The sequence below is a fragment of the Pinus tabuliformis genome, chromosome 3_1 (genome assembly GCF_031772625.1).
Source record: "Pinus tabuliformis cultivar Carrire ecotype Pingquan chromosome 3_1, CPIR1, whole genome shotgun sequence".
NCBI lineage: Eukaryota > Viridiplantae > Streptophyta > Pinopsida > Pinales > Pinaceae > Pinus > Pinus tabuliformis.
The window spans coordinates 831664222-831680943 of record NC_142301.1 but is presented as its reverse complement, the minus strand read 5'-3'; the positions used below and the strand labels follow the sequence as shown (position 1 = coordinate 831680943).

General features: G+C 39.5%; 1 pseudogene; it reads left to right on the top strand.

Annotated features, from left to right (window-relative positions):
* The first annotated feature begins 8716 nt into the window (after positions 1-8716).
* On the top strand, positions 8717-10939 carry LOC149190069 (cullin-1 pseudogene; annotated as a pseudogene).
* The last annotated feature ends 5783 nt before the right edge of the window (positions 10940-16722 follow it).

The following is a 16722-nucleotide window of genomic DNA, read 5'->3' as shown; positions in this document are numbered from 1 at the left end:
GTTAGAGAGGGTGGGTTTAAAACCCCAGGGTAAGGCCACGGTACTTCCATCCATTGGTTTGGCAACAGGAAGTGGCCAAGCACTTGAAATGAGCTCATCGAGTGGGCTTGAGGGGGCTACCAAGTTTTCTCTCCTAGACCAACAAGGTTAGGGAAGTCAGGTTTAGGCTTCATCAACTCATCTGGCCCTAAGATTAATAGAAATGACTCCCATTTCTTGCTGGGGTGTCCTTGATAGAGTCACATCAATTTTCAAACCTTGCTAGGATACCATCTCTAAACATATGAGGTTAGGGAGCCAGGGGACTGCCTTGCCTCAACACGGTGGTTACCACCTATCCTGGTGATACAATGAGTGGGCCTGATGGGGCAGACATGACTTGTAGCCCATTGCTGGGGTGTCCCATATTTTTGGGTTAGGTTAGGGAGCAAGGCTACCTTGCCTTTTTTCCTGGGTTACCACCCATCCTCCTAAAAATGAGTGGGCCAGAGGGGGAAACCAAGTTTTCTCTCCCAGTCTCCTCCTTATGAGAGAGGGGTATCCTAGGAAATTTTTGGATCTACCATAGGGTGCACTCATACAACGATTGGACGTGGGCTTGAGGGTGCAAACATGATCCGCAACCCATTGCCGAGGTGTCCATCATTTTACGTTAGGGAGAAAGGCTGCCTTGCTGAGATATTATGGTTACCACCCATATATCACCGAGTGGGCCTTCAGGGGCAACCAGGTTTTCTTGCCCAACCCATTGCCGGGGTGTCCCATATTTTTGGGGTGAGGTTAGGGAACAAGGCTACCTTGCCTCTTTTCCTGGGTTACCAGCCGTCCTCCTAAAATGAGTGAGCTAGAGGGGGCAACCAGGTTTTCTCGCCCAACCCATTGCTGGGGTGTCCCATATTTTTGGGGTGAGGTTAGGGAACAAGGCTACCTCGCCTATTTTCCTGGGTTACCATCCATCCTCGTAAAAATGAGTGAGCCAGAGGGGGCAACCAGGTTTTCTCTCCCAGCCTCCTCCTTGTGGGGGCGAGGAGGAGGGGTGTCCTAGCTCAACTATTGTGTTGCTAATTTCCATGGCTAGCTGAGCTAGCTCCTCTTGTCCGATTTGGTTATGTAAGCTACATAGGCCACATGATTCAACTAGCAGGTGCCCTATTCGTTCTTCTAAAGGTCGGATGTAAGTGCTTCTGCCTTTGCTTTATGAAGTGCTTATTAAAGATCATAGTCAACTGCATAATCGAAAAAAAGAGAAGAATCAACTACTACTGGTGCTTCTATAGGTTCTTATGCATCTAGATTTGGAAAATCTGACTAAGAGTTTAAGATGGATGCCTAGATCCATGGGTATGAGGGTTTAGGATGTCATGTTAGACCTGGGGTCCAATGTGAACATCGTTCCAAAGAAGTTGTCGAAAATGATGGGGAGCGTGCACCCAGTTTGTTCACTCATCCAGTTGAGGCTAGCGAATCATTATTAAATTGAACCTATTGGTCATCTGGAAAATGTGAAATCCAAACTTAGAATTGTGAAGATAATGGTGTATTTCGAGGTCATTGGGATTGTATATGATCAAAATACTTACCCTGCCCTATTAGGGTTTGAATGGGAAAATGACAGCGAGACCATCCTTGGAGGGGGAAATGTCTTTTGAAGCTAGTGTAACAAGAGTGATACAAGACATTAATCCAATCAAAGGATCCCCATACATAGAGCCAATGAATGACATTATGGATAATGCAGTGATAGATTAGTTGTACAACTTAATAGCTAGAATGTGGGATTACTATGTCAATCCCATAGCAAATGGAGCGATGAGCTGACGTAGAATTTGCTCCTATGATTAAAAATTCCAAGAATCATTTTCAGATTGGCAAGAGTGGAACTAGAAGATTTCATCTCATCATTGCACCATGTTTAGGTCATTCCATTAGATTGGCATAGAGTTGAGGGACCCTCCAATTTTTGATGGAACCAAGGATGTGGAGGAGTTCATGGACGACACGAGATCAATGATCCCTGAAGAAAAGTGAGTTTCGACACTAGATGCAACCTTGAGGTCCACTTCTTATAGATGGTGGGCCATGCATAAGGACAACATAATAAGTTGGGAAGAATTCCAACCCGCATTGTGACATCACTTCAACGCACCGATAGAGTTTTAGGTTATTTATATTCTGGGAGTGGAAAAATACCCAATCACCTTGACAGAAAAACAAAGAATATTAAGTACTAAATATTTGCTCATTTCTCTGATGGAAGGTTATACGAATTTTTTTAAAAACCCAAACTATGAGAATCTAAATGTGCATATAGAATCTTTTCATCTATTTTTTTGGCTTACAAAATAAAAGAGGAGGAAAAGCACCTGTTATTCATTTTCTCTCATTAGGAACAAACCGTAACTACCTCAAGCTACCAACCCTATAAGCGACCCAAATGAAGGAAGTAGAATATTTTGTTGAGAGTATCATAGAATGCTTAGAGTATGAAAGGGAGAATAATGGAGTATAAGATGCTTACTTGATACTGATACCATAAGTAATCTAAATAAGAAAAGTATAAGTCTAGTATAAGATGGGAAACAACAGCACTCCAACAAGGGTGATCAAGGTTCCTATGCCTATGTGTTTTTGAAGGAGTAGCATGACCAGATGGAGATGGAGATGTCATGTCCTACTATTGGGTATGAGGAGTCAGAGTATAGTAAGATTTCTATCCTGGAGATGAGGCCACCACCCCTTGCCTTACCCGTGGATGGCATGCTAGTGGTCTTAACAGAGTACTCCTATACCTAGATGGGTGAAAACCAAACCCCTTCATAACAAGAGGGGAGTAGAACTCAACCGGCTTCTCAGAGTGCAAGATTCATCCTCAACCACCAAATGGTGTCAGGGCCTCAGGCTTTTGGATTTTCCGGGGGTGAGCCATCACTCCAAAGATATATACAATCTTAGGATCCTTTGGGATCTAGCCTTGCAGTGGTTTGACCACCATTGGGATTTCCAGGGTGAGTTGGGTCTCATTGAGCCCCAAGGCCAATTCACAACCATGTGAGGTACCATCAGGATGAGGTGAGGAATTTAGCATCCTAGAGGAGATGGCAAGTCAAACAGGATGGTGAGTATGGCATTTTGGCTAAGACCGCATCACGAGGCTTCGTAGAGACCCGGAGCATCCAAACAGAAACTGGCTAAGCAAACATGAAACCAAATATGGGATACTGGCTCTGCTTACAATTCCCTAACAAGAAATACTGGTAGACCTGGATCTCAAGGAATGTGATACAGGTCTAAAGCCAAGCACTCTGGGAAACGAGATACAAGCATAGTGGACACCTACACAAGGACATACAGATACACCTACTGCCGTCTTGGAGGTTCGAAGCCCCACCTCTAAGGAAATCCCTATTTGTGTGCACCAGCTAGCTAAGACTCCACCAACCTAAAATTAAAAGACTCACTCGACCTAAAAAATTAAAAGACTACTCGAACTCAAAAATGAAAAGACTCACTCAACCTAAAAAATGGAAGGACTCAATCGACCTCAAAAATCAAACCATAAAAATAACTCTCACTCTGGGGAGATGCCCAGGTCCCTTCTCCCTCTCCAAGGGGTGGGGGGTATCTTTCTTCTCTCTCCATCTCTTTTTTTCTTGTTACCCTATAGGGGGACAAAAGGGGATATTATGAAGCTAATTCGTTAGAGTAGTCCAGTATGGAAGGAAGGGAATAAAATCAAGAAGAACTTATAGCTAGTGGTGATTATCCTTCCATCAAGAAAAGGGAGCTCAAATGCATCTTGTTCTTACGTGAATGAATTCAATTGGTAAGGTAGTCTGGTAGGGAAGCTCTAAGCAAGCTTTCATGATGGTAGTCCATTAGGCCAGCAAGAATTGCAAACAAACAGCTTCCTCAACAATCAAGGGAAGAAGAACAAGGGAAGCTTGTCTTCATTAAAGCAAAGTAGAATCCCTTAAAAAGAGTCTTAATGCAATCAATAAGAAATAGAGTAATTATTCGATACCAAAGAAAAGCTCTATCCCAGACAAGGTAGATCAGATTAGAGTACTCCTGTAGGCAAGTATGCACTTCAATCCAGAAGCAAGGAAGGGATCCAAGCTATTAGACTAGAAGCAAGATTCTTAATTCAAGTTATCCCCGGTGGATGAGGTTTAGTAGCTTAGATAGAGATAGAGCTTCGGAAGCAAGAAGCTTGTCATAAGAGGGTATCCTTACTCAACAGAAATGACATTAACATATAGAAATAAGAGATTGAGTGAAAGTAGCCCACTCACTCAAGCAAGCCAAGCAAGGGATACTCTTATATCAAATTCGATTTGTTTATGAAGTCTAGGATGAGGTCAGGATAGCCAGTGGCTAGGTTGATGAGCTTTCCCATAGGGGCTCACTTGAACAATGGAACCTACTTAGCCTTGGCAAGTCAACTTCCATCTTCCCTAATCGTCCAACTTAAATTTAAGATTGACAGTCCACTTTGTGAATTGGGATCCACATGCTTGCCTCTTTGACCCACTGGCCTCAGGTACTACGGGCTGGTAGAAGTCGTCGAGCGAGGCAAGCTACGTCTAGGTTCTCAACTTCTTAGTCAGAATGAGCTGGTCTGATTTAGGTTGGGACCACTCATACTGTAGGCATTGAGCTAGGTTGAGTATCCATAGAGTGGAATGATTTTGCCTCAAGCACAAATTCAGCTTCACATGAGTGGGAGTAGAACTCAACCATAAGCTTCATGAGTGGGAGTAGAACTCAACCACAAATTCAGCTTCACATGAGGGGAGTAGAACTCAACCGACTTCACAGAGTGCAAGATTCATCCTCAACCACAAAATGGTGTCAGGGCCTCAAGATTTTGGATTTTCTACGGGCAAGCCATCACTCCAAAGATATATACGATCTTACGATCCTTTGGGATCCAACCTTGCAGTGGTCTAACCACCATTGGGATTTCCAGGGTGGGTTGGGTCTTGTTGAGCCCCAGGGCCAATTCACAACCGTGTGAGGTAACATCAGGATGAGGTGAGGAATTTAGCATCCTATAGGATATGGCTAGTAAAACAGGATTTCGAGTATGGCATTTCGGCTAAGACCAAATCTCGAGGCTTCGTAGAGACCCTGAGCGTCCAAACAGAAACTGGCTAAGCAAATAGGAAACCGAATATGGGATACTGGCTCTGCTTACAGTTCCTTAACAGGAAATATTGGCAGACCTGGATCTCAAGGAATGTGATACAGGTCTAAAGCCAGGCACTCTGGGAAATGAGATACAGGCATAGTGGACACCTACCCAACGACGTACAGATACACCCACTCCCCTCTTGGAGGTTTGAAGCCCCACCTCTAGGGAAATCTGTTAGGAAATTATATATTATGGAGCAATGGAACACATAAAATATTGCAGAAATATAAACACACAAAACGCACAAAACAAGAGAGACACAGATATATGTGGTTCACCCAGTTTGGGCTACGTCAACCCCGAACAGCCAGTCCTTCCTTTCTATTATCCAGCAAAATGAAGAGACACAACCTACAACAAATTTGCTGTAATATCCTTTGTTTTCTCTCACAGTCTCACCTCTCTGTTTCTCGCTCACATAATACACATCTATATCTCAGCCTCAAATACAATGCCCTCATACAAAGAGAGGGGGTTGCCTTCTAGGGAAAAAAACCCTAAACTAAACATAAGTTCTACCATCAGATCATCTGCCTAATGAACGGCCGAGATTGACTAGAAATTACTATACTTTTACAAGGCAATTTTACATTTGTTTTTAGCTTCGAGGGCGCTGCCCCCGAAACCCCCCGACAAGGGGAGATCCCAAAGGTCGCAGCTACCCCCCTGGACCCCCCTTGCAGCGAATATTTTACGGGCGGCATTTCGAACTGGGGTCCTATGCGGCGACACCTTTGAATATAGAAGATAATCAGGCTCCACACCCAACAAAATCCCTACTTGTGTGCACCAGCTAGCTAAGACTCCACCAACCTAAAATTAAAAGACTCACTCGACCTAAAAAGTTAAAAGACTCACTCGGCCTCAAAAATGAAAAGACTCACTCGACCTAAAAAATGAAAGGACTCAATCGACCTCAAAAATCAAACCATAAAAATAACTCTCACTCTAGGGAGATGCCTAGGTCCCTTCTCCCTCTTCGAGGGGTGCGGTCTATCTTTTCTCTCTCTTCTTTTTTTCTCGTTACCCTATTGTGTGTCCATGAGGATGCAGGTGGATAATTGTAGTTAAATTGTAGAACAAACGCTAAGGGATCTTCGCCATGTTTGATGATCATGTCGGAAATTGATAATAGCATGGTAAATCGCCATTGTTGCTTTGGTTCGATGCATTATGGGAAGTATGATATAGGCACAATTCCCTTGGTTTTCTCAAACATTTTACGAAGAGTTGAGATTTGGAGAATTGCAGAGGTGTATTGGAAATCATGTAGGGACTGTTTATAATGGAAACCTAGGTTATGTGTTAGATTATGTGTGATGTAGTAGTTAAATTATTAGTATTGTAATTTGTTTGTAATACTGATGATGATGAACTTTCAAAATTAGATAAAAAGGTCATGTTGTAATAACTAGCTCTAGATACTTTTCGTGTCTAGATGACTCTTCTATACAACTAGCAAGTATAGCAGTTGGCACCCATGTATCTCGGTAGATGGGACTCGTCCGTAGAATGACTAGTAGTTCTATTTTTATTGAAGTAGCTACTGTAAGAGATTGAGTAGGGTAAACTCAATATGGATGGTTGGCTAGATAGTTAGGAAGTTGGGGATCTAGGGAAGGGTCCCTCATTTGTTGAGGACGTGGGAGTGGTCTTCTCATGAGGTTATGCGACAGCTTGGAATGTTGTTCAATAATTGACTTCGGGAATTCTAGAGAGGAACTTGGGAATATAGTTTGTTGATTACACCTTTACAAGGGTTGTGAGACAACTTGATGGAGTTCGCTCTGTACGATTACGGAGATGTTTAAAGAAAGCTAATGACCCCATCACAAGACAAGTAAGAATTATATTTTCCAAGTTATATATATATATATATATATATATATATATATATATATATATATATATAGATATATATATCCCAAAAAAAAAATTCCAAATTCACAATTATAATGCATTAGATTATAATTATTCTAATCACATTGAATTCTACTAGCGGAACTTTATGATGAAAGTGTGGCAGTCAAGTTTGAATCGAGGGCAGGTTGCAGAACTCGAATCCACAAGGAATAGCCAACCACATGCGTCTAGAGGAAGGGAGATTGTCCCGCAGCATAAAGAATTATGTGTAGGTGACGGCAGTGGAATAATTTTTTTAACCATTTCAACAATTATAGTCGCTATGCAATTTACATTTGGGCTGACAAGTTTTGGCACCAATAATCGTGTGGATTTTCTTGCCATAACAATGCACATGTCCCACTCAGCAGACGTTGTCCTATGCATCATTTTTTTTCTTTCTAAATATCAGTTTCTTTTCCATTTTTGTGACAAGCTGCAAGATTGGAGTTGTAGGGTGCCATGATGATTATGTTTTCTCTTTTGTGCTCACCATTTTGTTTTCAATGACCTTCGCAATGATGGGTGGCATCCATTATCCAATAGAGTCCAAAATGTATCATGGCATGTCTTTAAACCATGGCATATTTTATTTTGTACTAATATTCTGTAATAGATGTACAACACTGAATTCAAATAATGAGAAGGGTCACACCTATAAGGATTGCATTGCTTCTCAAATTCTCAAGAGATGTCTTTATGGCATTGAAATTTTTTCCACTACGTTTAATGGCTTGAATGTTGACTAAAAGCAAAAGTGCCGAAAAATTTGTCTTTACTGAAAAACAAGTGCAACCATCAACCATAAGTATTTGAAAAAATAATTTAAATAAAAAATAAAAAAATTATGAATATGCAAATTTTGCAAGCAAAGATATGCTTCCTAACATCGACTATGCTACACTCTTCACATATAATCCCATATTCTCATAGATTCAATTATGAAACCCCACTCACAATGGTCATTAATAATATTTTGCATGGCCTATCTTCATCTGCATTCAAAGAGTATGATAATGTGTAGTGTAAATGTGTGACAAAGGCGAAGAATGCATCCACTGGCAATTGACATAATCTATGAGGGAGAGTCCCACAAATTTAGGAGTTAACATGTAACTTTTCATGGATTAAAATATAACATTGTTAGTCTTTTAGCTTAATTTTCTGCGCCTCATTAGAAATTGGTGGTGTGTACGGTAGTTTGAGATGGAAGTTTATATGGTTCATAATTTATTTATTTCACGAATTGTCGGCCCCGAAATTTGGGTGTCCCATCTGGAGTGGCGATCTCCGTATAAATATGGAGTGGAGATGGAAGTTTATATGGTTCATAATTTATTTATTTCACGAATTGTCGGCCCAGAAATTTGGGTGTCCCATATGGAGTGTCGATCTCCGTATAAATATATCAAAATGGTTCTTCTCTTCTTCCTCACCATGTGACACAATTTCTTTTGTTTTATGGGAAGCGACCAACACAAATAGGCGCAGTCGACACAATCCGGTTACATTACCTGTCATTCTGTGCGTTCGGCAAGACTTCTCTGTAACGTTGGCAGACGTCGCTTGACAGAAGGTGACGGCTAAGAAAGGCGGGCAGTTACCACTTGGAAAAAGATGATGATGTCAACAGATACAGGTATTATAGAATTCAATGAAGGATGGGATATTATTCAGAATGGCATCCTAAAGTTGATAAATATTCTCAAAACAGATTTAAAAGGCGATTTCCCTGTAACGGAGTACATTAACATTTATACAACTGTGTACAAAATGTGCACCCAAAGGCGTCCTTATGTGTACTCACAACAACTCTATGACAAGTACAGGATTTCATTGGAAGAATACGTTGCTGTCACAGTATTGCCAGCTTTAGGGGAAGTGCATGATCAGTTCCTGTTGAAAGAAGTTGAGAAATGTTGGGGAAATTATCACAAGGTGCTGGTTAGACTCATCTCAAATATGTTCATTTATTTGGATCTTTACTTCGTGAGGCAAAACTCCCTGGTTTCGCTAGTAAAAGTTGGAGTGATGTGTTTCCGTGACGTGGTGTATCACGGTATCAAGATTAATGTGAAGAATGTGGTGATTGAGTTGATTAATCGTGAGCGCGAGGGAGAACAAATTGATCGCGCTTTGTTGAGAAACATTGTGAATTTTTTTGTGGAAATGGGAATGGATCGCTTGGATTTGTACCAAAAAGACTTTGAAGCTCCCATGTTGGAAGATACTGGAGCTTACTACTCTAGGAAGGGTTCATTATGGATATTAGAGGAGGATTCGTGTCCTGACTATATGATAAAGGCCGAAGAATGTTTGAGACGTGAGAAAGAAAGAGTTGCCCACTATTTGCATTCCAGCAGCGAGCAGAAGTTATTAGAGAAAGTAGAAAATGAAATCCTCTCCCGCTACTATATTCAACTTTTGGAAAATAAGTATTCGGGGTGTCATGTTTTGCTTACAAACGACAAGAAAGACGATCTTTCGAGAATGTACAGGCTGTTCTGTAGAATACCTCAAAGCTTGGAACCTTTTGCAAGTATTTTTAAACAGCATGTAATCAGCGAAGGAATAAAATTATTTAAATGGGTGGAAGATGTTGTCAAGAATAAGAATAATAATATAGATGACATTCCAGCACATGAGTTTGTGGAGAAGATTATTGAAGTGCATGATAAGTGTAGTGGTTACGTTGTGGAGGCATTTCAAAGAAGCAATATTTTTTATAAAGCCTTGAGGGACGCATTTGAAGTAATATGTGATAAAAAAGTCGAAGAAAGCACATGTGCAGAGTTTCTGGCTACATTTTGTGACAACGTGCTTAAAAAGAGCGGTTTAAGTGATGATCATATTGAGGGTATTCTTGAAAAGGCGGCGAATCTCCTTCAGTATGTTAGTGATAGAGATTTGTTTGCTGAATTTTACAGGAAAAAACTAGCTTCCAGATTACTACACCATAAAAGCGCAAATGAGAGCCATGAACGAGCCATGTTGTCAAAGATAAAGGATCAATATGGTCTCCAGCTAACGTCAAAGATGCAGGGCATGGTTAATGATTTCACACTGGCAAGGGAGACTCAACCTGACTTCAACACATATCTTCATGATTATTCAAATGTGCATCCTGGAATAGAGTTGACTGTTACAGTATTAAATAATGGGTTCTGGCCAACCTACAAGTTATTCAACCTCAATCCACCAGCGGAAATTCTTAAATGTATTAGGGCGTATGAAGGCTTTTACTCTACAAAATATCAGCATCGTAAACTTACATGGATGTATTGTTTGGGAAATTGTAAACTTATAGGAAACTTTGATACTAAGCCAATAGAAATTGCAGTATCAACCAACCAGGCAGTCATGCTTTTATTGTTCAATGATTTTGAAAGATTGAGCTGTGAAGAAATCAGTTCACAATTAAATTTGCGAGAGGAGGATGTTATTAGACTGCTTCATTCATTTGTATGTGGAAAGTACAAGATTATTTTGAAGGAGCCGGTGACTCAAACAATAACAAAAACTGATAGTTTTGAATTCAATGCTAGCTTCACCTGCAAATCTGCGAGGATTAAGATTTCACTTCCACAAATGGATGAGAAGAAGAGAGTCAGCGAGGTTGTAGATGGCGATAGATGCCATGCCATCGATGCTGCAATAGTTCGGACGATGAAGGCTAGAAAAGTCTTGAGCAGTCAGGAATTATTCGTTGAATGCGTTGAGCAACTGCAAGCCACGTTCAAACCAAAAGTTAAATTAATGCAGAAGCAGATTGAAGATCTGATTTCAAGGGAGTTCATAGAACGGGACAAAGAAAATTCTAATATCATTCGATATATAGCATAAAAGAAATTGCTCAATATACATGGTATCATTTTCGGGTATTGTTTTAACCCTACATTTTCAGTCATTCATTTGCAGGATACGAAACTTTTCAAATGACTTTGAACATATTGTTTTGTAGAATTTGATTTTATCTAAATTATTATTCCTGCCGTTGTAGAATTAGATTTTATGTAGCCTGGCGTTGTAGAATTAGATTTTATGTAGCCGTGATATAACCAGTTTGGTATCTGCATTGACTATTATTTTCTAGATTATTTTATATCTTATTTCTTATGGTGTTATTGGTTGCCTAGGCTCTCATCTTCTTGAGTCATCATTATAACCTTATATTTGGCTGGAAACAGAAGTTAAACCATGGATTGTCCCGTCTCTTTTGTCAAAAATTGAACCAATTTTATTTGAAACAAATCGTTTTACTTTACCTTGATATGTGGAATTGGTTGAAAGGCCATAGTTTTTAATTATTTGCTGCTAGACAGGTCTCTTGTGCCAAAATTTGAACCAATTTTATCTGAAACAAACTGTTTTACTTTACCTCGATATGTGGACTTGATTGAAAAGTTATGGTTTTTAATTATTTACTGCAGGACATATAGAATTAGATTTTATGTAAATTAGATTGTTTTGTAGAATTAGATTTTATGTAAATTATTATTCATGCAGTTGCACAAGCCACATGACCTTGCTTGCTACATTTTCAGTACTCCTTTTTATCTGTTTTTGTAGTTGCTCCCTATGAATTAGAATACTTCTTGGTTTCGTACTGTGGAATCTGATTTGAAGACTTTTCCTTCCAACTATGTTCTTATGATCGGAATTTATCACCTTAGTCATAACTGTCATGTACCTCCTGTATCTTTGTGGCTTCTTACTTTGGCTAACTCTCCCTATATTGGGAGTCTCTCATTGAGTGGCTGCCTCCACTTACCTTAGTCTCTTCTCCTCAACATCCTACTTATTGACCCACTTGCGAACTAATCAAGACTCAAACTATGATATTGGCTGAGGGTCCTTCTTGGAACATATTGTTTTGTAGAATTTGATTTTATGTAGCGGTAATATAACGAGTTTGGGTTATGCATTGACTATTATTTTCTAGATTATTATATATCTAATTTTTTATGGTGTTATTGGCTGCCTAGGCTCTCATCTTCTTGAGTCATCATTATAAGCTTATATTTGGCTGGAAACAGAAGTTAAATAATGGATTCTCCCGTCTCTTTTGCCAAAAATTGAACCAATTTTATTTGAAACAAATCGATTTACTTTACCTTGATATGTGGAAGTGGTTGAAAGGCCATAGTTTTTAATTATTTACTGCTAGACATGTCTCTTGTGCCAAAATTTGAACCAATTTTATTTTATTTGAACAAATCGTTTTACTTTAATATGTGGACTTGGTTGAAAAGCTATTGTTTTTAATTATTTATTGCACGACATATAGAATTAGATTTTATGTAAATTAGATTGTTTTGTAGATTTAGATTTTATGTAATTTATTATTCATGCAGTTGCACAAGCCACATGATGACCTTGCTTGCTAGCTACATTTTCACCACTCCCTTTTATCTGTTTTTGTAGTTGCATCTTATGAATTAGAATGCTTCTTGGCTTCTTACTGCGGAATTTGATTTGAAGACTTTTTTCTTCCAACCATGTTCTTATGATTTGAATTTATCACCTCGCTCATAAGTGTCATGTACCTTGTGTATCTGTGGCTTCTTACTTTGGCTAAACGTGGTATTCGGAAGTCCAACTCTCTCCTGATCATCCTTAAACAATTTGTCTACTGACCTGGCTCTAACTCTCCCTATATTGGGTGTCTCTGATTGAGTGGCTGCCTCCACTTACCCTAGTCTCTTCTCCTCGTCATCCTACTTATTGACCCAGTTGCGAACTAACCAAGACTCAAACTATGATATTGGCATAGGGTGCTTCTTGGAAGCTCTAACATGTTCTTCTTCTAAGAACTCCCTCATAACCCTGCTTTCCTCAACCCTATGGTCTTTACTCTTCGCACTTCCTTTCTTGATGCTCAAGGCTATAAATTATTTTTCCTCCACAACAAGGAAAATACACTCTAGTGAGGGTTTTGAGGAATCCCATATGAAAATAGCCCAAAAATATATTTATAGCGGAGGTCACTAGTGGAGTTGGGGGGGTGGATGTTTTTAATGGTGTGTCTATAATACACTAATGCATCGATGGGTTACTATAACTAGATGCACCAGTGCTTAATAACATATGGTGCATCATGGAAAAGTTATATATTATATATATATATATATATATATATATATATATATATAATGTGTGTTAAGTATATAAGGCGCCCTGATACATATACTAATCGTGAACATTAGAAAATGGTGCACCATTACATGGTTGTTTTTTATACAGATAAAAACAACAGTCCGCTGCATATATAAGGTGCACATGTGCATATACTATTCAATAGCACCAAACAAAGGTTAAATTAAAAAAAGATGTTAGTTGTAAAATTCATTTTCACCATTTTGGTGTTATACTCTCACGAAGCACCGGTCCAATAATTGTTTACGAAAGCCCCAGTGTGTAAAAAACATAGTGCACCGTGGTAGGATTTTTAATTTTAAAAATGTCGGTGCACTTCTTAGATAATATGCATTGGTGTTGTTAATAGAATTGTACAACCTAGTGCTTAATATGCAATTGTGCACCGTGGAAGGGTTAATTTTTGTAAAAATAAAAACCGATGGTGCTCTGAATAGAATATTTGCATTGTTCGCACACTACTCAATAGCAATAGAAAAGGGTTAAATTTAAAAAAATATTAGTCGTAAAATTAATTTTGATCATATTGATGCTATATTGTAATGAAGCATCGATGTTATCCCTATTTATGATAGCCTTGGTGCATAAACAACATGGTGCACATGGAATAGTTTTTAATTTACAAATGGCAGTATACTTTGTATAAAATAAGCACCAGTTCAGTTAATAGAATTGTATGCCCGATGCTTAACAAACAATAGTGCACTTTGGCAGGGTTATTTTTTATAAAAATAAAAACAACGATGCATTGAGTAAGTAGTGAGATCCAGTGCATATATTAATTGATAGCACCAAACAAGGGCTAAATAAAAAAAAATGTTGGTCGTAAAATTCATTTTTACCATTTTGGTGTTATAGTCACATAAAACACCAGCGTTCCCTTTTTACGAAAGCCCCGATTTGTAAAAAATAGGGTGTACTGTGGAAAGGTTTTTAATTTAAAAAACATTGGTGTGTTACTCATATAATAAGCATCGGTGCCATTAATATAATAGTACATCTCGGTGCTTAACAATGCTGCATTGTTCGAGGGTTATTTTTTTAAATAAAAAGTAACTCTGGAGCACTAGTGCATACACTACTCAATAACACCAGAATAGTGTTAAATTTAAAAAAATGTGAGTCGTAAGATTTATTTTCACCATTTTGGTGCTATACTCCCATGAAGCCCCAAAGTCAATACCCCCTTTTGTCCCCCTTTATGGTAACGAGAAAAAAAGAGAGAGAGAGAGAGAAAAGAGATACCCCCCACCCCTTGAAGAGGGAGAAGGGACCTGTGCATCTCCCGAGAGCGAGTTTTATTTTTCTAGTTTGATTTATTTATGGAGTCTCAAATGAGGTCGGGACCGCCAGTGGCTGGGTTGATGAGCTTTCCCATAGTGGCCCACCTAAAAAGTGGATCCATCCTTAGCTAGGCAAGTCAGCTTCCATCTTCCCTAACCGCCCATCTTAAATTTAAGATCGATAGTCCACTTTGTAGATTGGGATCCATGTGATGGCCCCTCTGACCCACTGGCCTCTAGTATGGGCTGGTGGTAATCGTGGATGGAGGCAAGCCAGTTCTGGGTCCCTAACATCTTAGTCAGAACGAGCGGGTCAGATTTTAGGTTGGAACCACTCATACTGTAGGCATTGAGCTGGGTAGATGACCAGGCCCCTTGGATCCACGATCGTGTGGTTATCTCAAAGTCGAGAGAAAGTTTTCTTCCATTAGCCCTAACCTTCTTGAAATGGGCTTTAGAGACATTCTAGAGCCTCTTAATTAGGTCAGTCAATAGATTTCTCATCTGGCCTCTCGATTGACGACGAGTCAGTAGTCATTTTTGGTTGGAGACACCCCATTTGTGGGCTGGGTTCCAGTCCTTTCCCCAGACGACCACTTCATAGCTTGGGACCTAACACTACCTGGCAAGACAGACCCTGGAGTCCCTAATCCCTCCAGCCACTACCACTACCGCAGCCAGAAATCCACCAACCTTACCTACCACCTGCTAGCCTTATCTGGTGATCCAATGCACAGGTAGGATCCATAGATGTACACCCATCAGAATCAGATTAACCAGCAAAGGCAGAGTCATATGTAGAGACTAAAGTGGTGGAGGGAACATAAATACCAACAACAGAAGCTACGACAGCTACAGTAACAAGTTAAGCATCACCAGCAAAGATAGATGTTGTAGATCCGGTTACGGGTGTAGATTTAGCAATTTTTTTCTGATCAAGAAGCAAAGGCATGGGTTCCAGTGCCAAGTGTAGATTCAGATGCAGGGCTCAGGCTCAATGAACCATATGAAATAAGTCACGGGCAACCACTGGCATCAACCAATGAAACAAAAGCAGATCCATACCTAGTTAACTCAGTTGACCCCATGCCTGTTTTTTATTAATCCATTAGAGAGTCAAGTCAAACAGTAGCCCCATCACTAGAGGAATAAGTAAGGACAACAGTAGTAGGAACCATGCTGTGTGAACCAGAACCCCCAAGCAATCGAATGAAGCAAGTTGTGTGAACCATGAAATGGTCTAACCCACCCTCAATAGCTCTGGAATGAATGAATCAATAACTAGGACTGCTTCTATCATCTCGCACAATCGATCAATAGTGTCCAATCAATAGGGTCTAACCCAATCTATGGCACACGAACAAGCAGAGCAAGATCAAGGTGTAGCTATCTCAAGGAAAAGACATAGATCAAGGTGAAAGGCTTTTACCCACATCCATAGAATAAGAACTTCCAGGTGATATCCCTTCCAGGAATAAGAATAATAAATTCCTTCAAGGTGATATCCTCCCCCTCTCAATGAATAAGAACTGAAAGGTCAATAAGATATAGATATCCATTGAAATGATTAACCGTGCCAAGCATGAAATACATAAAAGTAATAGAAATATATCTTCCATCGCTCAACACCTCACCCCAACGGAATGCGTTGCGTTTGGATGGAGCTAAAAGTCACATGTCTGATTGATACTTTGACTGCTCTATGGATTGTTTGGAACATATGATATTCGAGAGAACTCTTGAATTTTCGAAGAACGAGTGATAAAAAAATAAAATAAAAAGAGTTTATAGGTTTGATCATCTGGGATCAGATCAATCTCGATCGATCCAAAATACTGATATGCCTGCTCTAGTCCAATACTCCCATCCATCGATCTCGATAAGGGCATGAGATTGATATCATCTGAAAGACTTTTCAAGGCCAAGTCATAGGGACAAACTATGAGGGGATATATATAAGTAGTATCATTTAGTGGAATCTATAGGGCTATACGAGCTCGAACCGTAGACCTTCTCAGTAGAACAGATCAAAGTTCTTATTATCAAAATAATTTGAACTGTTCCAAGAACCCAACATGCATTTTCTCGCATTGGGTTATTTCATTAACTGATGGAAAGATCGGTTAGTCTGCCATTCCCCTCTTTCTTGTAAGATACTAATATGGCTCCGTGTGCTCCAAATTTTTA